Genomic DNA, 20,938 nt, shown 5'->3' with positions numbered 1-20,938 from the left:
TAAGATTAACATTAAGAAATGCAAAATAAAGGTAATGGAACGCAGTCGTATTAAATCGTGCAATGCTGAAGCGTTTAAATTAATAAATGAGACAATAAAAGTAGTAGATGCGTCTTGCTATTTGGGCAGTCAAATTATTGATTGGTTAAAATGGCTCTGAGCGCTATGGGACTTAACATCTGAGGTCATCAGTCCCCTAGAACTTGGAACTAATTAACCTAAATAACCTAAGGACATCACACTCATCCATGCCCGTGGCAGAATTCGAATCTGCGACAGCAGCAGCAACGCGGTTCCGGACTGAGGCGCCTAGAACGGCTCGGCCACAGCGGCCGCCCAAATTATTGATAATGGCCAGAGTAGAGAGGATATGAAATGTAGATTGGGAAAATGTAGAACAGCTGTTCCGGAGAAGAGAAATTTATCAACATTGAATATAAATTTATGAGGGTATTTGTTTGGAGCGTAGTCTCGTACGCAGGTGAAACATGGACGATAAACAGTTTAGACAAGGAGGGAATAGAAGTTACTGAAATGTGCTGCTACATAAGAATGCTGACGATTAAGTAGCCCATACAAGTAATGAAGAGATAGTGAACAGAACTAGGGAGAAAGGATTGTGTGCACAGGTTGACTAAACGAGGGCATTGACTCATAGGATACATTCTGAGACCAGAACAGAGTAGCACTGAGAACTGCATCAACTCAATCTTCGGATCAGAAACGACGGCGACGACAACAACAACGACAACAACAACAACATGGGAAGAAGGCGATATGCGGTATCGGTAGGTTCTTTTGAACCGAACCTCCATGATGTTCGACCCACTTCAGCAATCAGTTTTCTGTTCTCTTTTTGTTTGTGCACGTATAACGCCACATACCACAATATCATTACGCCATGACACGAAACCAATTTGCAGTATCAGTAGGTTCTTTTGGCTCAAATTTTCTAGTCGCTCGAGCCAAGTAATTTTCTAGTTTAATCTCGAGCTTTGGAAAACACTCGTGAACAATAGCGTAAGGAACTGACTAGTCTGGTTTCCAACAATGTCTCTCTTACCAGTATACCGAGTGAAGCGAAATTCGAGCACTCGGGCTTCACATCGCGACTCGTCACACGCCAACTATATATATAAAAAAAAAGTCTTTCACAAAATTTCGTGAAAAAGAAAGTTAAAGAGTGGCAATCTGGCAACACTGCAACCACATATATGGTAGCTATCGCTGTCGGGATGTGTTAGTTGTTCTGTACAGTTGCTGCAGTGGATAATGTTTTGGGTTAGGATGCAGGAAGTCGAGTTTCTATTTTAGACTACCTCACCTCCTAGATTTCTGGTGGTGGTGACTGCAGCAACGAAATAGAGAGTTATTTGTTACTTTTCACCAAAGCAATGTCCAACAGTGACAATATTTTGAGCAGCAGAGACGTAACTTTATGACAAAGAGGCGTACAGCAAAGACTATAGTCTTTCCCCATTGTGTTGTACGGATACGAGACCTGGATAACGGGGAATGCTGAACGGGGCAGAATGAACACCTTTGAGTTTGGGTGTTGGAGAAAACTCCGTGGAGTTCCATGGGATGGCAAAGAGGACGAATAGGACGATACTACAGAAAGGAAAACCGGATTACTCTTTGGAAAGTCTGATACTGAAACAAAATCTGTCCTGCTTTCGGCATGCCGTGAGCATACCTGATTCTCAAGAAAGACCTGCTATGGAAGACCGAAGGCACAAGGGGAAGTGGGAAGCAAAGGATGAGATGGACTGAAAGCATCCCAGAAGTTGTTGTTGTTGTTGTGGTGGTGGTCTTCAGTCCTGAGACTGGTTTGATGCAGCTCTCCATGCTACTCTATCCTGTGCAAGCTTCTTCATCTCCCAGTATTTACTGCAACCTACATCCTTCTGAATCTGCTTTGAGTATTCATCTCTTGGCCTCCCTCTACGATTTTTACGCTCCACGCTGCCCTCCAATGCTAAATTCCTGATCCCTTGATGCCTCAGAACATGTCCTACCAACCGATCCCTTCTTCTAGTCAAGTTGTGCCACTAACTCCTCCCCAATTCTACCTATCTAGTCTTCAACATTCTTCTGTAGCACCACATTTCGAAAGCTTCTATTCTCTTCTAGTCTAAACTACTTATCGCCCACGTTTCACCTCCATACATGGTTACACTCCATACAAATATGTCCAGAAACGACTTCCTGACACTTAAATCTATACTAGATGTTAAAAAATTTCTCTTCTTCAGAAACGCTTACCTTGCCATTGCCAGTCTACATTTTATATCCGCTCTACTTCGACGATCATCAGGTATTTTTCTCCCCAAATAACAAAACTCCTTTACTACTTTTAGTGTCTCATTTCCTAATCTAATTGTCTCAGCATCACCCGACTTAATTCGACTACATTCCACAATCCTCGTTTTGCTTTAGTTGATATTCATCTTATATCCTCCGTCCAAGACACTGTCCATCCCGTTCAACTACTCTTCCAGGCCCTTGTTGTCTCTGACAGAATTACAGTGTCATCGGCGAACCTCAAAGTTTTTATTTCTTCTCCATGGACTTCTTCCAAATTCTAAAATTTCCGGGAGACTGGAAAGAAAAAATGGCCGTGCTTTAGTTCAAGGGGGCATGAAATTGACCAAATGATTACAAAGGGAAACAGCCTGTGCTATCGGCAATGAATCGTAGGTATCTACAGCAGTGCTGAAACAAGTTAATCTACATCTACATCTACATCCATACTCCGCAAGCCACCTGACGGTGTGTGGCGGAGTGTACCCTGAGTACATCTGTCGGTTCTCCCTTCTATTCTAGTCTTGTATTGTTCGTGGAAAGAAGGATTGTCGGTATGCTTCTGTGTGGGCTCTAATCTCTCTGATTTTATCCTCACGGTCTCTTCGCGAGATATACGTAGGAGGGAGCAATATACTGCTTGACTCTTCGGTGAAAGTATGTTCTCGAAACTTTAACAAAAGCCCGTACCGAGCTACTGCAGAGTTTTCCACTGGAGTTTATGTATCATCTCCGTAACGCTTTCGAGATTACTAAATGATCCTGTAACGAAGCGCGCTGCTCTCCGTTGGATCTTCTCTATCTCTTCTATCAACCCTATCTGGTACGGATCCCACACTGTTGAGCAGTATTCACGCAGTGGGCGAACATGCGTACTGTAACCTACTTCCTTTGTTTTCGGATTGCATTTCCTTAGGATTCTTCCAATGAATCTCAGTCTGGCATCTGCTTTACCGACGATCAACTTTATACTATCATTCTATTTTAAATCACTCCTCATGCGTACTCCCAGATAATTTATGGAATTAACTGCTTCCAGTTGCTGACCTGCTATTTTGTAGCTAAATGATAAGGGATCTATGTATTCGCAGCACATTACACTTGTCTACATTGAGATTGAATTGCCATTCCCTGCAACATGCGTCAATTGTCTGCAGATCCTCCTGCATTTCAGTACAATTTTCCATTGTTGTAACCTCTCGATACACCTCAGCATCATCTGCAGAATGCCTCAGTGAGCTTCCGATGTCATCTACCAGGTCATTTATACGGTTGGTTAATAGTTGGGAACGTATCAGTGTGGCGTCCGATTCCACAGAACTCGAGACATTTTTTCCCCGCCCGGACGCTCGGCTGAGGAGCGGACGTAATCTCCGCCCGCAAGTTTGTCCTCCGGACACTGGAAGCCCATTTGGAAGCGGTCCCAGCGGTCAGTACACGCGTCTACAAGTTCCCGAGTGACCGCTTACAAGAAGAGCAACATCGCCTAATAGCGGCTCCGTATTATCCGACGGAAACATTTTACGGGCAAATTTACAGCTGCCCGTCGCGGTCTGTTTACTACCGCACGCACTGTCCACGGCGGTGGGCCTGTTTGGAATGGGAGGGGACAAGAACTGGGGCGACACAAGGCCGAGGAAATAAAATAAATATGTAAAGGGGCAGCAGGAGGGGCTGGAGAGATTCTGGTGAGGAGGCGCAATAGACGTGGACGGAGAAGGAGGTTGGGCCGCGAGTGTCGTAAATAGCCAAGACGCGTCAGCGCAGTTCATGCTGGTGTGCATATAAATCCGACGACTGGCCTCATCATTTTCTGCTCCTCTCTCTTTGCGGGAGAGACGGGTCTCCATTTTCCACTTATTTCTCCTCGTTTTTATCTACGGCCGCCGTTAATACCCCTGCGACTCTGAGCAGACTTCGGGCTGCTCCGAGAGGCAGACACGTAAAGCAAAGTTAACAGACGGAACACAAGCGATGCGCGACAGCGCAGACGATACATGCGTCTAGCATCACGCACCCCCACCTCCGTCCCAACGCCACCAGTCTCGCTGCAAGAAACACGGCCATTCAGAGCACACCAATGCGCCGCTTCGCCGACACGGCACAAAACCGGCCGAGAGGGGCAATTTCTCGGTGCGAGCGCGCCTTGCCAAGTGGCGGCAGCGATATCAACAAAGACGTCGACGAGACAGATGCACTCGCGCGGCCTGGAGCACGGTACGAGAGTGGGCTGAGGGTGGGATAGGGGAGGGGGGGGGGGGGGGGGAGTCCTCGATACGGCTGCCAAAAAACTCTTCCCACGGAAGGCGCCTTACTATTACGAGCGAGCCATGACGAGGAGCCAAGATTTTTATTACCGGATGCTTCCTGTTGTGTGCGCTCCGCACCGCCCCGCCTACTCTTATGCTAGTTATTGGCTAGGCAGCCTAGTTCGGCCCTGTAGCTATCCTGCGAGGGTAATTTGTCTGTCGCGGCGAGAAATTGCAGACGGCCAGACATTGCATTCACCGCCAGAAGATATTATAATCAAAAGCGACCGGCTACTGCTGCATACGGCGGCGGTCTATATGCAACAATTCCTCCCTCCCCCCTCCCCTCCCTCCCCCTCAGTCTTTTACTAGCCTAGAAGCAGCCACTAACGCGCCACCTAGTTTAGCTTTTCTGCGGGACGGCGCCAGAAAGCGGTGCCAACGGCTTAATAACCGGGACTCCAACCCACCCCCGCCGCCTAGCGAGCGCAGTTCGGCGGAAAAATGGCTGATGCGGGTAGCAGGGGGTGGAGGCGGGTGAATTACCGCAGATGGGGGAGGATGCTGCTGTTGCTGGGTCTCCTCCGAAATGTCGGCGCTGAAGAACAGTTATGGCCTCCCGGCGGGGTCGCCATATTTGCCGGGTCTCCGCGCAGCCCCCCCCCCCCCCCCCCCCCCCCACACACGTCGTCTCGCGCGTATAATTCGATTCCGGTCGTCGGTCGCCAGAATTCCTTCGGATCAACAGTCGGTTGCGACGCGCGCAGCGGAAATGCGAATTTGTAGCCCGTCGATATGCGCTGGTGGATAAAATACAGGCTTGTTCATACGTTCCTCCGTGGTTTCAGAAGATAACCGCACAAAAACTACATGACATACAGGAAAATGACACATATCAAAGGATAGAATATGTCTCCCAGATTTTAAGCCATATTATAGATATATGGGCACCATTTGTGACGGCAAACGTCAGTACGCTTGTGCAATTCAGCTAGTCTCTGACACAAATTCCCCAGGACGATGGGACAGCAGTCCACGTTGTACAAACACTGACGGCAAAAAATCGCGTCATCAAAAACCAATTAATCTAGCTTAAAGGTTTTTTCAGAAAACGTTTCTCTAGGTAAGACATTTAAGGAGCGTAGAACGCCAAACTGGCCGACTTGGAGCAGGAGAGGAACCACGGCACATGGTAATTTCCACTGTCTATACTTTTACAAATAAATTCATAAAACTACGTCAGCATGATCAGCAAGGATTCAGGATTCAAACTCATACCAGTGCAAGTTCAAAAACATAACAAAATAAAGTTTTTACATGTGTAATATCATTTTTTTCGCTTACTATTGTATTCATTTGTTTCTATAGGTACACATTTCCTCATAAGTAAGAGAGATTCCTCAATGAATTTAGAACAGCATACAAACCATTCCTACAGGTGCATGGACTCTAGAATTTTCCAAATCTTTTAAAAACTGTGGCAACAATTGAGATAATAAACTATAAAATTAGAGTTTTTATCTAAAAATGTGTGAAATGTAACATTTAATTAATTTTTTCATAAATTACATAAATTCCAGAGTTTTATAAACGTGTAAGTATGGTTTGTATGCTGTGCAAGGTCCATCAAACAATCTCCCTTACTCTTGAAGGAATGTGTACCTAAAGCAATAAATGCAGCCAACAGTAAATGAAAAAAATGATAAAATTTCGCATTTAAAAACAAATTTATTTTGTTATGTTTTTTTTTAATTCCACTGTTATGAGTATGAATTCAGAATTCTTCCTGGTCATGCTAACAAAGTGTTATGAATTTACTAGCTGACCCGGGGAACTCTCGTCCGCCTTAAAGCGTAAAAATAATTTTGGATATTAAGTTCAATTTTTATTAGGAAATACAAATAAAAAATTAATTATTTTAATGATTATTTATTCTTTGTTTTTTGGTGCATAGCTTCCACTCTTCAAGTAATATCCTTGTGATAAACAACATTTTTTTGTTTTATCATCAATCGCAAGAACAAACAACGCAGATGGTCTTCCGACCTGTGAACATGCCACATATAACTGACATGTGAAAAATATGGATATAACAGATTTAAACCACAAACTTTCAAGGATTGGCGTTGTGATTTGTTAATGGTCATGGCGAATGCAATCGGATCGGAAATTGAAGTCTTTTAAACTCAAACGGCATATCGGCTCGGATTATCGGGATCCTCGAAATGAGAACTTGCTCACCTTCAAATTTGCTTTTGAGTATCGTCGCGTAAATAGCATTGTTCATCAATTTTCTTACCAGCAAACGCGTACCGTTGCACAGTTTTGGTTCGTTTATGTTTAGAAGCATGATTACTACGGAGCCAACTTTTAGGCGTAAATTGTGCGGTGGTAAGCCAGGCACATCCAAGGAGTTCAAAAATTCAATTGGATAGTTGGTGGCTTCATCTTCATTTGTTACACAGTCAACAGATTTGAATGAATGGATTTTACCAACGATTTCATTCTCAATTATGTAGTTTAGGTCATCTACATCTTTATTATTAGCCGCTAAAATTGCTCGCTCACTCAACCATTCATTTCTTTTGTAGTTAGTAATGATGTTTGGGAATACTTTGTTGATAAGTTCGTCTTTCGATGAGACAAAGTTACAGAAATTATGAGGAAATGAAATCAATCAGCTCGATTCTTCGACGGGTACTCGACCATTACCGATAGTCAGCAACTGCTCAGAGAAATCTTCAGCAGATGTATCATTAAGCAATGCAACTCACATGTTTGTTGTCTGACAGTAAAATCATTGCTCCTCCAAAACATCTCGACTCATTGGGTAGATCTTTCAGTGTTCGGAATGTCGAGAAATATTCGATCGTCTTCGTCGCACCATTGTTAATGATGATTCAAAGAAAATACAAATTATTTCTTTAGAGTTTTAATTAATGATATATACTTAACCATAGACCTTTAGCTGACATTTGCGTTTTGTTATTGCATGTCAGTGCGTCTTTGTTATACCAGGTTTTGTAGTGACGTTTAGCTGACATTTGCGATTTGTTATTCCCTGCCAGATGAGTTTTTGTTATACCACGTTTTATAGGGGTCGAACTGGATTAAAAGTATCCTATGTCCGTCTCCTTAAAAAAGATAAATGGTTAAAATTGCTCTGAGCACTATGGGACTTAACATCTGAGGTCATCAGTACCCTAGTACTTAGAACTACTTAAACCTAACTGACCTAAGGACATCACAAACATCCATGCCCCAGACAGGATTCGAACCTGCGACCGTAGCGGTCCCGCGGTTCCAGACTGAAGCGCCTAGAACCGCTTGGCCACACCGGCCGGCGTTCCAAGATACCTCTCCACCAGTTTTCAGCCAAATCGATCCAGCCGTTATAAATATAAATAGTGTAACTAACACGAGTCTCTTTTATACAGGGTATTACAAAAAGGTACAGCCAAACTTTCAGGGAACATTCCTAGCACACAAAGAAAGAAAATATGTTATGTGGACATGTGTCCGGAAACCCTTACTTTCCATGTTAGAGCTCATTTTATTACTTCTCTTCAAATCACGTTAATTATGGAATGGAACACAGACAGCAACAGAACGTACCAGCGTGATTTGAAGCACTGTGTTACAGGAAATGATCAAAATGTCCTCCATTAGCGAGGATACATACATCCACCCTCCGTCGCATGGAATCCCTGATGCGATGATGCAGCCCTGAAGAATGGCGTATTGTATCACAGCCGTCCACAATACGAGCACGAAGAGTCTCTACATTTGGTACCGGGGTTGCGTAGACAAGAGCTTCCAAATGCCCCCATAAATGAAAGAGTGTTGAAGTCAGGAGAGCGTGGAGGCCACAGAATCGGTCCGCCTCTACCAATCCATCGGTCACCTAATCTGTTGTTGAGAAGCGTACGAACACTTCGACTGAAATGTGCAGGAGCTCCATCGTGCATGAACCACATGTTGTGTCGTACACATGTTCTAGCAGCACAGATAGAGCATCCCGTATGAAGTCATGATAACGTACTCCATTGAGCGTAGGTGGAAGAACATGCAGCCCAATCAAGACTTCACCAACAATGCCTACCTAAACGTTCACCGAAAGTCTGTGTTGATGACGTGATTGCACAATTGCGTGCGGATTCTCGTGAGCCCACACATGTTGATTGTGTAAATTTACAATTTGATCACGTTGGAATGAAACCTCATCCGTAAAGAGAACATTTGCACTGAAATGAGGATTGACACAGTGTAGGATGAACCATTCGCGAAAGTGTACCCGTGGAGGCCAATCAGCTGCTGATAGTGCCTGCGCACGCTGTACATGGTACAGAAACAACTGGGTCTCCCGTAGCACTCCCCATACAGTGACGTGGTCAACGTTAGCTTGTACAGCAGCAACTTCTCTGACGCTGACTTTATGGTTATCGTCAACTGCACGAAGAATTGCCTCGTCCATTGCTGGTGTCCTCGTCGTTCTAGGTCTTCTCCAGTCTCGAGTCATAGGCTGGAATGTTCCGTGCTCCCTAAGACGCCGATCAATTGCTTCGAACGTCTTCCTGTCGGGACGCCTTCGTTCTGGAAATCTGTCTCGATACAAACGTACCGGGCCACGGCTATTGCCCCGTGCTAATCTATACATCAAATGGGCATCTGCCAACTCCGTATTTGTAAACATTGCACTGACTGCAAAACCACGTTCGTGATGAACACTAACCTGTCGATGCTACGTACTGATGTGCTTGATGCTAGTACTGTAGAGCAATGAGTCGCATGTCAACACAAGCACCGAAGTCAACATTACCTTCCTTCAATTGGGCCAACTGGCGGTGAATCGAGGAAGTGCAGTACATACTGACGAAACTAAAATGAGCTGTAGCATGGAAATTAAGCGTTTCCGGACACATGTCCGCATAACATCTTTTCTTTATTTGTGTGTGAGGAATGTTTCCTGAAAGTTTGGCCGTACCTTTTTGTAACACCTGTATATACAGATTTGTAAAAGTATAGACAGTGAAACTTAAACGTCCTGTGGTGCCTCTCCCTCTCCAAGTCGGTGCTTTGACGTCCTAACCCCCCTTAAGTACAGCCCGCACAGTGTCTTACATTGTGGATCCGCACTAGTATCTAAACAGGGCGGTGGCTGCAGTACCTGACACAGCCGCACAGTAGCAGGGCTGACGCAGTCGGCGTTCTCAGGGAGCAGCTGCAAGGCATCGGCGACGTCCCGAGACGAGGCCGCCTCCTCCCTTATCTCGTGGGAGGGCGCCCAAGTCCCGCTAAGTCGCATCGCGGCGTCCATCCTTCCGCCTTCCTTCCTGGCGATAGCCGCCAGTGCCGGCTAATGTCTGCCCTTTCCCTGGCCTCGCGGCGCAACAATACGGCCGATGCTCCTGGGAAGGAAGTCGTGGGGGCGGCGCAGGCGGGCCCTGTTGTTATCGCGGGGCGGAGATTAACTCACATCACGGTGTCCGCGCTCCGTTCCCCAGTCTCAACTCCCGCCGCTGTTGTCAGCGTTGGCAGACAAAGCGATTGCAGGAGACGGCAAGTGCCGTGTCGGCACCCAACTCGACGCCTCCGTCAGTTTCGAGGTGACTAACACGGCAGCAAGCATATCTGGTTCTACACTGCTGGCCATTAGAACTGGTACACCAAGAAGAAATGCAGATGAGAAACGGGTATTCATTGGACAAATATACTAGAACTGACATTATTACATTTTCACGCAATTTGTGTGCATAGATCGTTAGAAATCAGTACCCAGATCAACCACCTCTGGCCGTAATAACCGCCTTAATACGCCTGGGCATTGAGTCAGAGCTTGGATGGCTTGTACAGGTACAGCTGCCCATGCAGCTTCAACACGATATCACGGTTCATCAAGGGTAGTGACTGGCGTATTGTGATGAGCCACTTGCTCAAAAGCCACACGTTTTCAGTTGGTGAGACATCTGGAGAAAGTGCTGGCCAGGGCAGCAGTCGAACATTTTCTGTATCCAGAAATGCCCGTATAGGACCTGCAACATGCGGTGGTGCATTATCCTCCTGAAATGTAGGGTTTCGCAGGGATCGAATGCAGGGTAGAGCCACGGGTCGTAACACGTCTGAAATATAACGTCCACTATTCAAAATGCGAACAAGAGGTGACCAAGACGTGTAACCAATGGCACCCCATGCCATCACGCCGAGTGATACGCCAGTATGGCGACGGAGAATACACGCTCCCAATGTGCGTTCACTGCGATGTCACCAAACAGGTATGCGACCATCATGATGCTGTAAACAGAACCTGGATTCATCCTAAAAAATGACGTTTTGCCATTCGTGCACCCAGGTTCGTCGTCGAGTACACCATCGCAGGCGCTCCTGTCTGTGATGAAGCGTCAAGGGTAACCGCAGCCACAATCTAAGAGCTGATAGTCCATGCTGCTGCAAACGTCCTCGAACTGTTCGTGCAGATGGTTGTTGTCTTGCAAACGTCCCCATCTGTTGACTCAGGGATCGACACGTGGCTGCACGATCCGTTACAGTCATGCGGGTAAGATGCCTGTCATCTCGACTGCTAGTGATACGAGGCCGTTGGCATCGAGCACGGCGTTCCGTATTACCCTCCTGAACCCACCGATTCCATATTCTGCTAACAGTCATTGGATCTCGACCAACGCGAGGAGCAGTGTCGCGATACGATAAACCGCAATCGAGATAGGCGAAAATCCGACTGTTATCAAAGTCGGAAATGTGATGGTACGCTTTTCTCCTCCTCACAACAACGTTTCACCAGGCAACGCCCGTCAACTGCTGTTTGTGTATGAGAAATCGGTTGGAAACATTCCTCAGACAGCACGTTGTAGGTGTTGCCACCGGCGCCAACCTTGTGTGAGTGCTCTGAACAGCTAATCATTTGCATATCACAGCATCTTCTTCCTCTCGGTTAAATTTCGCGTTTGTAGCACGCCATCTTCGTGGTGTAGCAATTTTAATGGCCAGTAGTGTACATAATATCAACGGATCAAAACACTATGACCACTGCCCAGCAAGAGTTAGAATTCTGTCTGGAGGTGCTGCAGAGTGAGAATTGGGCATCATTCTAGAGGCAATACCTGGAAAATGCACTGACGCAAACATGTTGGAAAATGGCTGTTGTGGCTCGTCGCCTGGGGACGGTCATCTCGAACATGATGAAGCTCCTGGTCTGTTTGCGTCCTACTGTTGTCAGCATTTATGGAAAGCAGTTAAACAACGGTGACACGATGATTCAGAGACATGGAGTTGGACGTCTATGCCTCATAGCAGAATATGGAGATCAGAGGCAAGCCTGCTCTCGAAATCAACGTAGATGGAGGTCTTACGATTCAGTACAATGCTGGTAAAGTGCACAAGTGTTTCCGAGGTCTGCTGTGGGCGGACAATGTTGGACATGAGGCTCTGCAGCAGACCACCTCTACATGTCCACAGATTGACCCAACGACATGGTGAGTTACGTTTGCAGTGGGTATAGGATCGTCAACATTGCACCGTCGATCAACGGAAACGTCTCATCTGGTCTGCTGAATCACGTCACAAGTTCGATGCCCTGCTACGGATACGCTATCATAATGGCTAACGGTTGCTCGAAACATCCACTGCACCTCAACTGGTTCGGCATTCTTATGCTTTCCGTTCATCCAGTTGGGCTTCCATGTGACCCTGGTAGTAACAGAAAACACCGTGATAGCTGTGTGCTACGTGAACGCTACTACCACACTTGTTCTTCCCATTATCTACGGTATGTTCTAGGTGGCTAACTTTCCTTGTCACAAGGCCAGAACCAAACTTGACTGTTTTGAGGATTACGATAGTAGACTTACGTCACTGCCTTAACCACCAAATTCGCCTGCCAGACACTCGATGGAACGATGTTGGGGCGTTTTGTGGCATACAGGTATGCTTGTACGAAGTTTGTTCAGAAAATAAAGGATTTTTTTAACTTTATTATTAATTTTACACATTATTGGTCCAGGCCCCTTCAGTGGTATATAGGTGGCTCGGTGGATGGCAGAGTGAAAAAAAAGCCATTTTTTGAGACTGTGGATGAAAAGAGGAGGGAGGTTCGATTTGGTCAGTATACGTTTCGTTTCCAAAAATATTGAAAGTGATATTATTGTCTTCTGTTGTAAGCGTCAAGTCTAAATAATGTAATTGTCGGTTTTCACTCTGCCGTCCACCGAGCCACCTCTATACCACTTTCAACAGAAAAGTTTGATGAGGAAATTAATATACTTAAAACCAGAGCAGTCAATAATGAATATACGCCTAACATAGTGGACGACATACTAAAAAAGAGAACTGCAAGAACTACCACGCTCAACACCTCTTGCACTGAAATCAAGCCAAAAAAAAACGATTTGCTGTTCCTTTCGTAGGACTCATTTCCTATCAGATTCAGCACGTGCTTCGCAACAGATACAACTGCAATGTTGCCTTCTCTATAATAATATTCTGAAGAGAAACACCACTCATAATTTGAAATCCATTCGCTCCCCTACAGAACGTTTTGGCGTTTATTAGATCATCTGTGATACCTGCTCCTCCTACTATATAGGGCAAACTGGACGTGCCTTCACCATCAGATACAAAGAACATCTTTTGAGAAAGAACGGCACCGGTCCCCTAAATTCATCCTTTGCCGATCATCTCTTCATTACTGGACACGTACCTAAAGCCACAGTCGATAGAAATATTCTGCATACCCAAAAGAAGGGGTGTTGGTTAGATGTTTTAGAGGAATTGGAGAGTTTCAAACATCTCTCTCGTCATGATGGCCTCATTCTCAACGAACAGCTGCAGCTGCGAAATAAAAACTTTTTCGACTGTATAAAACCATTGCTTGATCTTTGATTCAGATTTCCCCATGCAGTTTGCCGAAATGTTTTTTTCATGTTACATCTTTGCTGTTTTCTTGTATGTCATAACTGACGTTTTTTCACGTTACAAAATGTATCTCTGTTTAAAACAGATAAATATTTAACTTCATACTATTATTATTAGTGCTTACGTTATGCCAGAATCAGCTGCATCACAATTTCATGTGTCTAATTTTGAATGTACAGTAGCCTAGTTGTTTCTACGGCTACTAGATAGCGCTCGTAGCAACGCCATGTTTACTTGCACTCACTTTCTAACGTGAGCACCTCAGTCTCGTTGCAGCCCTTGTTCACTCAAGTACGAGCAGCCCTTAGCGCCTCGCCATTTTATTTACAACTATTCATGACGTCGCCTTTCCGGCTTAGATTTTTAAAATGTGACTTAAAGTACTGCATCTCTTTCCAGTCAGTACAAACTTTAATTTTATTAATGTATTACATACCTAATATGTTTTAGAATAGTTAGTTTAATTCTGAAGACGACGCTCATAGTAGCGTTGAAACCTGGCCAATTTTGACTTAATATTTGTGACCGAGGGCTTATTTGTTGTAATATAATTCTGACACGGTCACTGAACCTTAGCAGCTATGTTCAAAGTTTTATGTAGCTCCTCAGTTTGCCTCACAAGGGCTGAGTGCACCCTGCTTGCCAACAGCGCTCGGCAGACTGGGTGGTCACCCATCCAAGTGCTAGCCCAGCCCGACAGCGCTTAACTGGGGTGATCTGACGGCAACCGGTGTTACCACAGCCGCAAGGCCGTTGGCCTTTGGTATCATAAGTACTTTTAAAAAGGTGTCCTTTCAGTATTGATTTCAACTTCGGAAATGAAATCGCAAGGAACTACGTTTGGCCACTAAGGAGGCTATTGGAAGACCATCATCTCATTTTTGGGACAAAACTGTCGAAGTGACAGTGTTGAGAGTGCGGGTACATTGTTGTGGTGAAAACACTGAGTTGTTTCGACACATCTCTTATTATACCTTCTTGTGGAATTTTTCACGCAAACATTGGAAAACGTCTTGATAGTATACCTGTGTCGAAGCAAGGCCACCAGAGTAGACAACATTCCATTGGAACTACTGACGGCCTTGGGAGAACCAGTCCTGACAAAACGCTACCATCTGGTGAGCAAGATGTATGAGACAGGCGAAATACCCTCAGACTTCAAGAAGAATATAATAATTCCAATCCCAAAGAAAGCAGGTGTTGACAGATGTGAAAATTACCGAACTATCAGTTTAATAAGCCACAGCTGCAAAATACTAACACGAATTCTTTACAGGTAAATGGAAAAACTGGTAGAAGCTGACCTCGGGAAAGATCAGTTTGGATTCCGTAGAAATATTGGAACACATGAGGCAATACTGGACTTACGACTTATTTTAGAAGAAAGATTACGGAAAGGCAAACCTACGTTTCTAGCATTTGTAGACTTAGAGAAAGCTTTTGACAATGTTGACTGGAATACTCTCTTTCAAATTTTAAAGGTGGCAGGGGTAAAATACATGGAGCGAAAGGCTATTTACAATTTGTACAGAAACCAGATGGCAGTTATAAAAGTCGGGGGACATGAAAGGGAAGCAGTGATTGGGAAGGGAGTGAGACAGGGTTGTAGCCTCTCCCCGATGTTATTCAATCTCTATATAGAGCAAGCAGTAAAGGAAACAAAAGAAAAATTCGGAGTAGGTATTAAAATCCATGGAGAAGAAATAAAACTTTGAGGTTCGCCGATGACATCGTAATTCTGTCAGAGACAGCAAAGGACTTGGAAGAGCAGTTAAACGGAATGGATAGTGTCTTCAAAGGAGGATATAAGATGAACATCAACAAAAGCAAAACGAGGATTATCGATTGTAGTCGAATTAAATCGGGCGATGCTGAGGGTATTAGATTAGAAAATAAGACGCTTAAAGTAATAAATGAGGGAGCAAAATAACATGATGGTCGAAGTAGAGAGGATATAAAATGTAGACTGGCAATGGCAAGGAAAGCGTTTCTGAATAAGAGAAATTTGTTAACATCGAGTATTGATTTAAGTGTCAGGAAGTCATTTCTGAACGTATTTGTATGGAGTGTAGCTATGTATGGAAGTTTAAACATGTACGATAAATAGTTTGGACAAGAAGAGAATAGAAGCTTTCGAAATGTGGTGCTACAGAAGAACGCTGAAGGTTAGATGGGTAGATCGCATAACTAATGAGGACGTATTGAATAGGATTGCGGAGTAGGAAAATTTGTGGCACAACTTGACGAGAAGAAGGGATCGGTTGGTAGTACATGTGTTGAGGCATCGAGGGATCACTAATTTAGTACTGGAGGGCAGCGTGGAAGGTAAAAATTGTAGAGGGAGACCAAGAGATGACTACACTAAGCAGATTCAGAAGGATGTAGGCTGCAGTAGGTACTGGGAGATGAAGAAGCTTGCACAGGATAGAGTAGCTTGGAGAGCTGCATCAACGAAAAGGCAGAAGTCCCTGAAAGTCGGAAAAAAACAGTGAGCATCACTCCGTCAATGGATCGAGACTGACGTGCTTTCTTGAGTCGTGGGTACCATTTGCCAGTCCATTGTGATGACTGAACTTTCGTCTCATGGTGATAGCCGTCAGCCTAGCCTTCACCCCCAGTTATCATTCTTTGCAGGAATGTTTCATCGTCATAGGTTTGTAGAAGCAATTCGAGACGAACGCCCATTCGATTCAGATTCACTTTTTTCTGTCATTGTTGAACGAAAGTCCGACATGCATCATTTTTCTATTTCTTCCTGTATGTAGAGAAATCTTTAATGCAAGATGAGCAAGCTATGGTAACCCCCATTCCCGACTGACATACTTACTTAGGTTCGCGGGCAGTCTCGTCACGTTAAAACGCAAAAGCATAGCATCCTTAATGTCATGGTTTACGGGGTAACGCACCTATATGAAATGCACCCCTTTTCCGACAAGCCACACCGACAAATAATGCCTCAAAACACAGGTTTTGGAGAGTACGTTCATTTTATGTTCATCTATCTTCAGATGTTCCTACACTGTCTGATCAAAAGTATCCGCACACACCCAAAACATACATATCGAGTGCATGGTGCTGCCACCTGCTGCCAGGTACTCCATATCTGCGACCTCAGTAGTCATTAGACATCGTGAGAGAGCAGAATGGGGCGCTCCGTGGAACTCACGAACGTGGGCAGGTAATTGGGTGTCACTTGTGTCATACGTCTGTACGCAAGATTTCCACACTCCTAAACATCTCTAGGTCCACTGCTTCCGATGTCATAGTGAAGTGGAAACGTGAAGGGACACGTACAGCGCTAAAACGTACAGGCCGACATCGTCTGTTGACTGACAGAAGCCGCCTAAAGTTGAGGAGGGTTGTAATGTGTAATAGGCAGAAATCTATCCAGACCATCAGATAGGAGTTCCAAACTACATCAAGATCCACTGAAAGTATTATGACAGATGTGCGGGTGGTGACAAGTTGGATTTCATGGTCGAGCGGCTGCTCGTAAGCCACACATCACCTCCGTAAATGCCAAACGAGACCTCGCTTGGTGTGAGAAGCGTAAACGTGGACGATTGAACAGTGGCAGGGTGTGTGTATGGCGACTGCCCGGTGAACGTAATCTGCCAGCGTGTGTAGTGCCAACAGTAAAATTCAGCGGTGGTGATGTTATGGTGTGGTCGTGTACTTCATGGAGGGGGCTTACACCCATTGTTGTTTTTCGTGGTACTAGCACAGCACAGGGCTCCGTTGATGTTTTAAGCACCTTCTTGCTTCCCACTGTTGAAGAGCAATTCGGGGATGCCGATTGTATCTTTCAACACGCTCAAGTACCTGTTCATAATGCACGGAGTGGTTACACGACAACAACATCCTTGTAATGGACTGGCCTGCATAGAGTCCTGGCCTGAATCCTACAGAACAGTTTTAAGATGTTTTGGAACGCCGACTTGGTGTCAGGCCTCGCCGACAGAAATTGATACCTGTGCTCAGTGGAGCACACCGTGAAGAATGGGCTGCCATTCCCGAAGAAATCTTCCAGCACCTGACTGAATGTATGCCTGCGAGAGTGGAAGCTGCCATCAAGGCTAAGGGTGGGCCAACACCATATTGAATTCCAGCATTACGGTTGGAGGGCGCCACGCATGTGTAAGTCGTTTTCAGCCAGGTGTCCGGATGCTTTTAATTACATAATGCATATCTGTGCGTCATGAACATTCTATCTTTGCTTACGTCGTATTACAACAGCTGTTTTAAAAACATGCGTCGCAAGAATCTGTAACGCCGTTCGTAAAGAAACATTGTTCATGACACACTAAAAGACGCAAATATCTGAATATGGGTTGCCAGGCATCTTGAAATGATATCATGGAGGAATGAAAGCCTGTAAGAAAACTGTTTGTAGTTAGTTCATTATATGGTTCAAATGGCTCTGAGCACTATGGGACTTAACATCTGTGGTAATCAGTCCTCTAGAACTTAGAACTACTTAAACCTAACTAACCTAAGGACATCACACACATCCATGTGCGAGGCAGGGTTCGAACCTGCGACCGTAGCGGTCCCGCGGTTCCAGACTGAAGCGCCTAGAGCCGCTCGGCCACCTCGGCCGGATGTTCATTATAAATTACACTCAATTTCGACAGTTACACCATTCCAAACTACTGTAAAAGACAAGAGTCATTTACTGAAGTTAAGACGACAAAGAATATGAAAACGAAGTGCGGCATTGAGACAGGCATTCCCAGTCGAGAAACAATTACAAATTACCTGGCAAATTTGTTCCCGGCGGACAGATATAAACCAAACGTGGGTCTGATTCACTCTTCGGGCTACCGGTTTCCCACCCTGCTTTAAAGCAATGGGATCAAATAAGTTAAGAGAAAACCAATGGGAATAGAAAATCGTTGGAATTGGGCATAGGGCAACATTGGAAGGTCTTGTAAAAGAGGTACATAATAATGATGATACTTATTCGCCGACATAGAATTTCTCGTTTCGATGCTTAGTTCTGTAGTTCTTAGGTAGTGTAATTCCTCTCATACGCAGGTAAGGATTCCGGATATGGTTTTTTTTAATTATCTAATACCGTTGCAAACAGAAGACGAGATCACTCATGTTTGGTGCTGGGAAAACGCGTGTTCCCAGTTTTTCCGTGGGCTTTTTGGCATTAACAACGAACGCCCCTGCTGCCTCTTTCGCCTCGTCTGTTGGTTCAAGGCCAAATGGCGTCGTAGGCAGGAGGATTGCGTGCCGCAATATGGCGCATGTCCCTTTGTGTTATACCGCTTGGCAGCGCGACGAGGATAAATTTTCAGGTCTAAAATGCGAGACACTTCCATCTAGAGCGGGGCGAGTCGCGGAACATCTAATCAAAAGAGAAAAAAAGAAAGCAGGATGCAGCAGTTGTAAAGCAGCCCCCTGTGAATTCTTAAACAGAAAAGAAAGATACTTATACTGGAAGGTCAAAAGGGAATAATGGTATGAAGCTTTGAAATACTGGTTCACAACTGTATGAACGTTACTTTAATCAACCAGAGTCGGCAGAATATGTTCTCCAGCTGTTACTGCATCACGGTTCGAAACAGTCAACGTTTCGGCCACTGGTTCACGTAATATTATCTAGCTAACGACAAACTCTACCCTAGTGTCATTTCAGATGTCTGGGTCTTCTTGCTGCTGAGACATTCTACGAGGGTTATCCCAAAAGTAAAGTCTCCTATTTTTTCATAAGTACATAGGCCTGTATATTTCTACAATGGTTGAACTTATAGCTATTTTTGGACATAATTATCATTCCTGTTGATGCATTTTTGTAGACGCTGTGGAGGTTTTTGTATGCCCATGGAATACCAGCTCGCCGCCATGCTGTTATGAACTGGCGTGGTTGTTGGTTGGTTGGTTGGTTGGGGAAGGAGACCAGACAGCGAGGTCATCGGTCTCATCGTATTAGGGAAGGATGGGGAAGGAAGTCGGCCGTGCCCTTTGAAAGGAACCATCCCGGCATTTGCCTGGAGTGATTTAGGAAAATCACGGCGTGGTTGTTGCTTCGTCTTAGGTGTAAAGTGGTACGCCCAGGTTTCGTCACCCGTGACAATTAAATCCAGAAAGTTGTCCTGTTCGGCTGCAAGGCGGTGAAGAAAATGGGAAGCATCAACTCGTTGCCGCATGTGGTCCTCAACCAGCGTGCGTGGCACCCATCTTGCGCACACCTTCCGGTAGTTCAAGATTTCCGTTAGAATTCTGTGAGCGGTGCTTCGGAAAACCTCAGGAACCAACGTGCAGAGATCATCCAGGGTGATCCGCCGATCTTCTCGCATGCTTTTCTCAACCTTCAACACTGTCTCCTCAGAAATTGACGGTCTCCCGCTCCCTTGTTTGTCGTGAATTTCCGTCCGACCACCTGCAAACCCTCTACACCACTATTTTTGACATCCATGCACGACTCACCACACACTTCCGTGTATTGGCGATGGATTTCAATCCGCGCAGTGCCCTTTGCGTTCAAAAACCGAATAACTGCGCGCAATTCACACTTGGCGGTAACATCCAACGGGAGCTCCATTCTCAACGGCTGCCAAGCCGAGACTGAGCGCGCCGTGCGCATGTTTACACACAGCGCATGAACCACTCTTCATAACAGTGTGACCAACTGCCACACAAACAGAGGTTTGTACTTATAAAAAAATAGGAGACCTTACTTTTGGGACTACCTTCGTACTGACAGTTCATTGGGAACGGAGAGACTAACAAGAGCAAGAAGACGCAGCACCACGCAGAGGTGTGAACTGATACTTGGTTAGCAGACTGCGTTAACCTGATCTAGGCTACTCGAAATAGCGGCCGAAACATTGGCGAAAAATGGTTCAGTTGGCTCTGAGCACTACGCGACTTAACTTCTGAGGTCATCAGTCCCCTAGAACTTAGAACTACTTAAACCTATCTAACCTACGGACGTCAAACACATCCATGCCCGAGGCAGGATTCGAACCTGCGACCGTATCGATCGCGCGGTTCCAGGCTGAAGCGCCTACAACCGATTGGCCACTCCGGCCGGCGAAACATTGGCGAATTTGACATTGGGATGCGGCCACACATGCAGAAGAACCTTTTTCGCCTAATCTGCTCGTAAAAAATGAGAGAGACACACACAGAGAGAGAGAGAGAAAGAGAGAGAGAGAGAGAGAGAGAGAGAGAGAGAGAGAGAGACGCTACACTCTCTAAATACAAACACGACACACCAAGAACAAATTATCCGAATGGGATGGAATGTACATATGGTGACTCACACATGACTACAGTTTCAGAGTTCAATCCCGCGTCCGGTCATCCTGATTGAGGTTTTCCGTAATGGCCCTAAATCGCTCCAGGCAAATGCCGGGATGCTTTTTTGAAATGTTTGAAAGGGCACGGCCGACTTCCTTCCCCGTCCTTCTCTAATCCAATGAGACCGATGACCTCGCTCTATGGTC

This window comes from Schistocerca gregaria, chromosome 10 (assembly GCF_023897955.1).
Source record: "Schistocerca gregaria isolate iqSchGreg1 chromosome 10, iqSchGreg1.2, whole genome shotgun sequence".
Classification (NCBI taxonomy): Eukaryota; Metazoa; Arthropoda; class Insecta; order Orthoptera; family Acrididae; genus Schistocerca; species Schistocerca gregaria.
This window is presented reverse-complemented; position numbering follows the sequence as displayed.